We start from the raw sequence: 11,096 nt of genomic DNA, 5'->3' as shown, positions 1-11,096 counted from the left end.
AAGGAGCAAAAGAAAACAAACTTGACCTGAGGGACGCAGACTACTCAACATGGGAGTAAGCGGCAAGGCGAGTGATGTATTGGTTCGCAACATGTGTCCATGACCACATGCTTGGCTACATTCGAGAAGCCAAGAAGCCGAAAGAAGCTTGGGAGGATCTCAAGAAGATATTCGTTGCCAATACGACGGCACGAAAGCTCCAACTCTGCCAAGAGTTGAATAATAACATTCAATAAAGGGACATGTCCATCACAAGCTACACCTTGAAGATCAAGGAGCTTTGTGACTTGCTCGGCTCGATAAGTGTCAACATGGAGGATGATGAGATGGTGCCAATATGCCTAGGCGGCCTCGCACCACGATTCGGCACAATGAGAACCACCATTCTAGCAAGGGGGAATCCTCCCTCTTTCTTTGATCTTCAATCAATGTTGTTGGTTGAAGAAAACCATGTTCGAACAAGGAGCAATGCCTTGGAAGTTCACATGCTCTACTCACATTCGGACGGACGAAGAGGATGCGGTTGTACAAAAAGAGGCCGATTCGGTCAAGGACGAGGGGGACGAGGTCCGACCTATGAAAATAACTCCCAATTTCAGCAAGGAAATGGAAACAATATAGGAACATTTGGAAGAAGGGGGAGCTTCCATGCTGGTCCAAGCTGACAAAACTCAATTGAGTGCGGATATTGCGGCGAAATCGATCACCACGAAGAAGAGTGTCGGAAGAAGAAGCATGAGTAGGCTTCCACAAGCCGACAACTCACCAATTAAGCCACCAACTCTAACTATGATGATCATGGCAGAATGTGTTGGGAAATCGGTCCCTCAAGATGGGATCTAGTTATGAATGAAGAGGACCCGGTGAGAACCGGAAGAGCTCCAGAAACTGGATCGCATGGACCTGGTGAGAACCAGAAGAGAAGACATATTTGTAAATATGTTTTGAGTAAGCCTATTGAAGCTACATTTGTAAATAGCCCTAAGTTCATATAAGTATAAATATGACTTAGGGCAATCACTTAAAGTGTGGTTGTGATAGAGTTGTTGTCATATTGTTGTTGATATAACTATTGTATAGAGAGAGAGGAGATACAGAGTTATACTCTGTTGTAACTGTCGGTTGGCGAAGATATAGAGATCGAGGTTGTTGCCTCCGAGTCTCTGATTGTATCTTTCCTATATATAGTGATAGCTTGGAGTCTGTGGGCTCCCGTGGTTTTTTCCCATTAGGGTTTTCCACGTAAACATTTAGTGTACTCTCTACTTCCCATTTCTGTGTTTCATTCTCATTGAAGTGATTCATTACTCGGTCATGGCCGTGCAATATTCCATGTTGTTCTCTTCAGAATGTTCGTGATGAGACATAGAGCAAATTCTATGTTGGCCTCTACTTCGACTAGTGCCTCCGGTCTGGAAGATGTATGGTTCGTCGACTTCGGTGCTTTGAACGATATGACGTCTCATAAAAAAGGGTTCTGAGACTTACGAGAGCCGGATCAACTTGGCTATGTCAAAACTGGAGATGACAGTACTCATCCGATTCGGCATATTGGCAATGTCCCATTCAGGAAAGAAGGCGAACAAACTTGCATCAAAGACATCTTGCATGTACCAACCATAACGAAGAATTTGGTCTTAGTCGGCCAAATTGTTGAGCAAGGCATGCAAGTTAGATTCAACCAAGGTGGTTGTTTCATCGAGAAGGAAGGCCAACTTATCGCTCGTGGTTGAAGGGAAGGCCGAATGATTATGCTCGAGTTGAACGAGATAAAATCAGCCATATTTGCAAAAGGCCTCAAAGCCAACACCGAGATAGAGTTGTGGCACAAGAGGATTGGCCACATCACTCTCAACAAACTCAAGGCAATGCAATCGAGAGGATTTGTCATCAAGCTCCTGACCTTCAAAGGCGAAAGGATGGCACCTCCACCATATGGACGTCAAGAACTCCTTCCTCCAAGGCGAATTAGAAGAGGAGGTGTACATGGACCAACCACCCGACTTCGAATCCAACATCCATCAGAAAGCAGTCCGTCGACTAAAGAAGCCACTCTACGGCCTCAAGCAACCACCGCATGCTTGACATTCGAAGATCACACAATATCTTCATCAAATCGGCTTCAGAATGTCCAAATCCGACAACTCTCTCTATGTTAGAAGCGATTCTAGAAGCCCGATTGTCATCATCCTATATGTGGATAATCTAGTCATTGGAGGTGAAAATCTAGTCGACATCAACAAGGTCAAGTCCCTCCTCTCCAGCAAATTCAAGATGACAGACATCAACAAGGAGCTCCATTACTTCCTTGGCATTGAGGTAATTTGGACTCTAGTCGGTATTATGATCTCTCAATGACAATACATCCTTAACTTTTTATACAAGTTCGGGATGACTGAATGTAAGTTTGTGGCAACCCCTCTCGATCAGAACCTAAAGTGTATCGGCAACTGATCGGGAGCCTCATCTATCTCACAATCACTTGACCCGACCTTAGCTACCTCATCGGTCTCCTTAGCCAATTCATGCAAAAGCCATGTAACATTCACTTGGATTGCACTAAGCGAGTGTTATGATACATGAGCGGCACAATGGATTGTGACCTTCTCTACAAATCGGCTACACCAATTCGACTCAAGGGGTACACAGACACCCACTGGGTCGACTACAGAGTTGAATGACGATTGACCTTAGGATTCGTCTTCTCGCTCGACAACGGAGCAATATCGTGGAGTAGTAAGAAGTAGCCAACAGTTGCATTTTTTAGCACAGAGGGCGAATACAGTGGCGGGACTATGGCTGCATGGGAAGCCGTATGGCTCAAGAGGATTTTGAAGGATTTGGGCATTCCCATCAAGGATTTGACTCCCCTTTACTGTGACAACATGAACAATATTTATCTGGCTCGGAACCCGGTGTTCCACGCGCGCACGAAGCATATTGAGGTGCACTATCACTTCATCAAAGAGCACATTCAGGCTAGAGATGTCGACCTTCAACATATCAACACGAATCTTCAGAAAACCGACATTTTCACCAAAGCCCTAGGAGCCGACAAGCTTCGGCAATTCATGTCAAACCTTAGATTGACGATCCTTGACTTGCCAAGCTTGAGGGGGAGTACAAGAGAGAACCGGGTACCAACTGAAGCAAACACTAGATATTGTCCGAATTGGATACCAACCGAAGCAGACATCAACCGAAAGGAAACGACCCGAGTTGAGCTGGAGGGGGCATGTTGAGAATCAAGCTCAACCTAGCCTAGTGTGGAACACACCCTTTGAGAATCTATGAGCACGCAAAGGTCAAAAGTCACCACTACTCTCTACACATTAATTATGTGTCATAGAATCATATTCTATGACACATAACTAATGATTTCCATATTCCCCATGACTCGCAAGTCTCCACATTCCCCAAGAGAGAGTGGGCATTATAGTGAGTTAATGAAGAGAGAGGGTGACCTAATATAAAGCACCCTCCTCCTACTTCATAAAGTGTCGGTTGTCCTCCCTTGTAATGCGACATTTTTGTACTAAATATTCTCCTTGTTAATATACATCTTCTTCTTGGGTACTTCATTTTTCTCTTGACTATCTTGTGTTTCTCTCCTCACCTCTCCTCTTCACACACACACACACACACATCTCTTCCTTTGCACAGAATCACATTTGATTCTTTACACCTTTACCGTTCGCGGATGGGGTGTTGGACGCGGTAGCCGTCCACAAAATGTATGTAGTTTTTTAGATGGCTTCAATGGCTACAATCAGATTCGTATGCACTGGTTGACCAGGAGAAGAAGACGTTCTAATAGATTGGGGTGTATTTGTAGTAATTGTGATGATGATCGGGCTCAAAACTGCATCAACAACCTTTCAACACATCATCACGGAGATTTTCAACAAATATATACCTGCCTTTATGCAGGTCTTCCTCACCGACTTCGCGGTTTATAGCACAAGAAGAGAACATCTTCGGCATTTGCGGTTATGTTTGGATTGATGTTGATCAATGAGGCTTAAGCGTGCGTTCGGCGTCACAAATGGCGTTCCACAACCATATAGTAAGTAGCGAAGGCATTGCGGTCGATCCGGGGAAAATCAAGGTGATCATCGAAGCACCGGCCCCAAAAAATGCAAAGCCCCTAAATTGCGTCCTCAGACAGATCCAATGGCATAGTCAGATGTTGCTCTATCTAGCCGACTTCGCTACACCTCTGCACGTGATAGTGCACTATACACCATTCCAATGGATGGAAACAGAGGAGAAAGCATATATGGCTCTGAAGGTCATGCTAACACAAGAACCAATCATCCAACCGTTGGATTGGACGCTCCCGTTCCACGTGTTTGTTGACACATTGATCATCGCAATCGGCAATGCTCTAATGCAATTGACCGAGCCGAACTGGTATTGGCCGTTCTATTATTTGAGCCAAAAACTTTTGACTTCCGAATGAAACTACTCCACAATCAAATGGGAAGCCCTAGGTATGATCTACAACATAAACAAATTTCGACACTACCTACTGGGCCAAAAGTTTGTGTTTCACGTGGATCATGTGGCCCTCCCGTACCTTGTTTCCAAATAGTCGCTCACAGGGAAGCTGGGTAGATGGATGTTGTTACTTCAAAATTTAGTAGAGGCTAGGAACTCAACATGTAGTAGTAGACTACCTAAGCCGCATCAAGAATGGAGAGGATGCCGCGGGTTGTGATAATGATTTCCCCAATCTTTCCGCTCGCACTGTATAGCCCAGGCTCACCCTTTGCACTCAGCACACAATCTGTCTATCCCCATGGCTATTGATATTCCACCTACCCTCCGCCAGTGGCTCATCGCTCACGGCTTGGCAGGTTACATCCGTGTTGTCGAAGCTCACCCCCACCCCAACGCTTAGGACAATGGCACCAAGCTGAACATCGACACCATCACAAATGCCATGGTCCGAAAGAAGCTCGGTCTCATCTCGCTTGGGGACTGGTGCTTGGAGATCCCTCCCACCAATGAACTGGAGAAATATTTCGGCGAATACTCGTCCTCTGCCAAGGCATATACGATCCAGTAGGCACCAAACATTTTTTTCCGGGATGTCGCCTGTCACGGACACACCAAGTGCAGACTAAGACGGAGCATGGATGATGAGGCTACGATGGAGCGATGACGGAATGACACAAGAGCATAAAGATAGAGATGAAGATTAAGGAGAGAAGATGGGCAAAACGAGAATACTAGATTGATATGTCCATGACTGGCGTTGTTCACCTTGAATTCCTTCAAGGTGAACTCAACTATTTATACTAAGTGGCATGCATACCTATTGCACGCATGTGATACAATAGAGCATGTAGGTAGTAGGTACGCATGCATGTGCCAAGTGTTAATAATACAAGGGAGAAATTATGCACATGATGCTACCTAAAACCTACAATGAGGAAGTATATACATGATTATATGCTAGATGTCTGGTTAACACATAACACTCGATTATAACATGGTTATGTCAAGAGTTCGAATCTTGACATTATCCCCCCTCCAACGATGCCTTCCCAAATCGTTTGCCGGCTTAAGGGGATATTGTTGATGAAAATCTTAGATCACCTCCAAAGTATTTTGTAAATCCTAGACAAGGAGTAACCCTTCCACAAGACGAGGTATTTAACACCAATGGGCATGAGCGACCATGTGTGGTCCTCGCCTAGAACTGGAACACAAATATCAACGGTTGTGAGCGACCATGTGCGGTCCTCACGGGGAGCATGATTACCAAGGGGCATGAGTAACCATGTGGGGTCCTTGCCGGGAACTGGAACGGTCCTCGTTGAGAGTTGGAACACGAACACCAACGGGCGTGAGCAACCATGTTGTTCTCACTGAGAAATGGAACACGAACGGGAGTAATCAATCATGTGTGGTCCTCACCGGGAACTGGAACATGAACAACAACGGGCATGAGCGACCATGTTGGTCCTCACTGGGATCTAGAACACGAACAATAGTTGGAGTGAGCGGCCATGTGCGGTCCTCACCAGAGATTGGAACACGAACGGGAGTGAGCGACCATGCGGCCCTCACCGGGAACACGAACACGAACGGGAGTGAGTGGCCATGTGCGGCCCTCACCGGGAACAGGAACACAAATGGGAGTGAGCGGCCATGTGAGGCCCTCACTGGGAACAGGAACACAAACGGGCGTGAGCGACCATGCGGCCCTCACTAGGAACTCGAACACAAACACCAAAGGGAGTGAGCGGCCTTGTGCGGACCTCACCGGGAACTCGAACACGAATGGGTGTGAGCGACCATGCGGCCCTCACCGGGAACTGGAACACGAACACCAATGGGAGTGAGCGGCCTTGTGCGGACCTCACCGGGAACTGGAACACGAACACCAACGGGAGTGAGTGGCCTTGTGCGGCCCTCACTGGGAACTAGAACATGAACACGAACGGGAAAGAAACTAAAAAATAGAGACAATGATGAGGAGAAACTAAAAAATAGAGACAATGAAGGGATGTTGACGATGGTAACTTTGGAAGCAAGGGCGATGATGGAGACGGGTGATGCTTCTAGTTGGAAGGTGAACAAACTGTCACGGACACACCAAGTGCAGACTAAGACGGAGCACTAATGATGAGGCTACGATGGAGCGATGACGGAATGACACAAGAGCATAAAGATAGAGATGAAGATTAAGGAGAGAAGATGGGCGAAACGAGAATACTAGATTGATATGTCCATGATTGGCGTTGTTCACCTTGAATTCCTTCAAGGTGAACTCAACTATTTATACTAAGTGGTATGCATACCTATTGCACGCATGTGATACAATAGAGCATGTAGGTAGTAGGTACGCATGCATGTGCCAAGTGTTAATAATACAAGGGAGAAATTATGCACATGATGCTACCTAAAACCTACAATGAGGAAGTATATACATGATTATATGCTAGATGTCTGGTTAACACATAACACTCGATTATAACATGGTTATGTCAAGAGTTCGAATCTTGACATTGCCAAATTCATGTTGGAGGCCACATGCGTTGCCAAAACACAAAGCAGGTGTAGCCCCAATCAATTGGGGATACATCACCAGTGCGGCCTTACGGGCTGGGCTGATCTCCCTACAAGTGGGGAAGAAAATGATTCCTATCATCGCACCATACTTGACAATATTGTTTCCGCTTGTCACAACACTCCCAACCCCCAATATAGGTAGCCAAGCCGCAACACAGACACCAATCTCTGGCCAAAAGAAGCAACTTGGTGAACTCTGGATGAAGGAGTGGCAAGACGAAGAAAGTGAGTGGCCTAAAAAAACCGCACCCTCCCGGCCGATCAAATCGGTAATCAACACCTCCATTTCCGTGGAACAACAAATGGAAACCGCATAGGCTAACCAGTAGAGGAGCAAACATAACAGAGAGGAGCCTCCTCGAAGAACAAAGCCGAAAACACCGCTGTTTGGATCGAAAAAATAGCCAAGGCCTGCCTAAAGACGTAACCTCGAAGCCGGCCACGGAGGCACCCATTGAGGCATCAACAACAATCGTTCCGGACACGATCGAGGGAACGACACTCACTGGGAAGCTCAAACGAGGGAAAGGGTCCCTAATCCAAGAGAGAGAAGTCCTCTCTTATCGAGAAATCCCGGCCGTCATGCACGAATTCACGACCATCTTGCACCTCGGCACAACGTTTAAACTGGTTGAATTCCTTGCAATGCAACAGGTCGTAGAGGCTAGGGACTTGGCCGAAGAACACACAGAGCGACAAATGATCCAATACGCTATTGCTGGATTAATAGAACTTGAAGAGGAGAATGCCTTGAGCAAGATCGGCTAGAAACGGCATGCGGACGGAGGCCACATGACAATTGAACTACCGCACTACACATGGCCTTGGTCGAAGTGCACCAATAGTTGTCTTAGGTGCTACTCGGAGCAAAGGACATGGAATACAAGAATAAACAAGGAGACGGACGGAGATGGAGCACAAGCAGTAGGTACAGGAGCTGCAAGAAGGTATGGTCGAATTACAACTACAACTACAAAGCGCCACATCCGCGACCCACATGGATGATAGCCGGGTATTACGTTGTCGTGAAGATTTTCATCCATAGGCAGAAACCGGGGTGGAAAGGGCAAGTCGGTGGTGTGCAACATGTGCACACGTATACTAGGAAATGGTGTATAGAAATAAGAGGGGAAAATTTATCCCACATTGTAAGGTCCCTCCCTCCTTGGGCTATAAAAGGAAGGGAGGGGTCACTTATGAAGGGTTTCCTATTTTGCATATGAAAGGTATACCACTTAGTGTAGAGTTCTTACCGTTTTAGGGTTAGGGTTTCGTTTAGGGTCTCCTTGTTCATCCCCGGTTAGGGTTTTCTCATAGTTTTGGTGCGGTCCATGCGTCCACCATCGTTGTAATCAATCGTTCGTTTTAATATATCTTGTTGTGGATCTTGCTTCCATCTATTTTGGTTGATGCTTATGTGCTACTCTTCATCTTCTCATCTGGTGTTAAGCTTCCATTTCTCATATCTTATTCTTTCTCCTCTTCTCCCTAGTCCAAGACCCCCGTGGTCCCGCCCCTTCTACACACACGCGCGTAACAATGCGACAACGCGAGGAGGTAGAGGCCCAACAAGCAATTGCAGCTAAAGCAAAGAATGTAGTGGCATTGACGGAAATGGAGATTGAATGGTTCTAGTCGGAACTTTGAAAGTCCTTGGATCACGAGAAAGGTGTTGAGGCCACGACCCGAAAAAATGCGAAGACTCTCAAGGACAAGGCCAATGCATTCATGATAGCGCACAACCGGACCATAACAGTCCTCGACGAACAAAAAACGGCTACCTCACGTGCCGAACAAATGATCGCAGAACTTGGCGAGGCGAAGTCAAAGCAAAAGGAGTGGTATGAACAACAGATGGCAGTCGAGAATAAATTGGTGGAGGAAATTCAATCCCACATACGGAACGAAATGGCTCGGATGGAGGAGATGTACACCAAGGAATTGGACATCCCGCGAACGAATATGGGCCCTCATCCAAGACCGGTACGCGCCGCAAGCAAAATAACACAAGTAACCATCGAGCATATGTGTGCAAAGACAGAAATGTTGGAGGAGAGGATCCGAATGCTACTCGAAACAATGAAAGACAGTGCCCTCTAGATGATATTTGACAGGCTATAACGAGGTTGGAATGACTGGTCCGCAAAAGCTACCGAACTCCAGATATGTTCAGAAACAGGTCCCTCCGGATGGGATCTGGATGCGAATGAGACGAGTCGAAGGAAGGAACCGGATCGGATGGATCCGAAAGGAGTTCGGCCGGATCCAGTATGAACCAACAAATAGTACCATATTAGTAAATATATTCAGACATGACTGTTGAGGTCATATTTGTAAATAGTTCTAAAGTTATATAAGTATAAATATAACTAGGGCAATAGTGTTCATTATGTCGTTGATCATCATTATAGTTGTACAAAGTGTGTGAGAGCGAGATAGAGAGAAACTGAATCAGTTTCTGTTGTAACCACATGAAGGTGAAGACACAGAGCTTGAGGTCATTGCCTCTTACTCTCATTCTGTTGTACCCCTCTTTAGGGATCCTGTTCGGAGTCAGAGAACTCCTGTGGTTTTCCCTGATTAGGGTTTCCACGTTAATATCCTATGTTGACCCATTTTTGAGTGTAAGTGCATAAATCTTTATCTCTGTTCTAATTCTTCTATTGTGATTAGGAGACTCGGTTCTAGCCAAGCACTATTTCTCCCAATATGGTATTAGAGAGAAGTTCTAAACTTCAAAATAAAAATAAAAAATAAAAAATGGAAGACTCATTCAACGACATGTTCAAGCTCACCGGCTCCAACTACCTAGTATGGAAGTCAACGATGAGGGACATATTGGTGGTCAAAGATCTCTGGCTATCGATACAGTTTGGGGACAAAGACTGGACAAGATCGATGCCACAACCAAGGAAGTAATGCACATGAAGATGACGACATGCATTCGGTGCTTCATCAAGATGAGCTTGTACAATAACTTTAATGAAGAGAATAAGGCCAATGAGGTTTGGGAGAAGATCGACACAATGCTGGAGAACAAGAACGCCGTAAATCGGATCTCGGTACTCCGGTGTCGTGAAGATTTTCGGCGATATTGTGAAACTTGTGAGGAACATACGGAATCCAGTGTGGTTCTTCTCACAAAATATGGAACAATAATAATGAAGATATTATTTTATATCTTGGTATGAAAAGAAGGATGTCTTCAAGAGCTTCCGAATGCATTTTACTACATGTGAAATGGACGAATTAGTGTCAAGTTATGTGAATGTGAAGTTTGAGAAGAAGAAGAGAAAAACAAAATTGTGAGATATCCCACATAGATAGGACAACATCAGGATGTAAGAGTATATAAGTAGAGCCATATCTCTTTATATTTTATCTAAGTGCTAGGAGCATAGAAGGGTTGGGTTGTATGACTTGGATGAATGGATGCGGCAAAGTTATTCAAATAGTGTTTTGGACGGATGGACGAACGACGATGGAACCGGAACTGGAACCGACACCGGCACTAGACGGCGATGGCGACGGAACCAGAACTGGAACCGACACCGGCACCAGACGGCGACGGCGACGGAGCCAGAATCGGACGGCACCGAACGACGACGGAACCGTAACCGGATCACCGGGTTGGATGCGGACCAGATGGACTGGATAGACGGATTGATAAGATAAGTTGATCGCGACGATTTCGGTGTGAAACGAACAAAATATCTAGAAAAAAAAAACCTAGTAAAAGTTTGTATATAAAGGGATGCAATCAAAGCTTGAACCTTACACCCCCAAGATAGGAGGCAATAGACTTACCACTAAGCTTAGTCATTTCCTTAGAAATGTTTTTTCTATCATTATACTTTTACATATAAATTCTCATATTAGAGCTTGATTGAGTGACATATCATGCATCACATGTAATGCATGAGCGCCAAATGGCAAACATGCATCACATGCATTATATGCATGTCTCGTACCCTCACATGCATCATATGCATGGGGCGTCATAAAAGAGTGGA

Source organism: Azolla caroliniana, unplaced genomic scaffold, assembly GCF_043228905.1.
Source record: "Azolla caroliniana isolate FFs.n. ecotype wild unplaced genomic scaffold, voAzoCaro1.0.p SCAF_20, whole genome shotgun sequence".
Lineage (NCBI taxonomy): Eukaryota > Viridiplantae > Streptophyta > Polypodiopsida > Salviniales > Salviniaceae > Azolla > Azolla caroliniana.
This window is presented reverse-complemented; position numbering follows the sequence as displayed.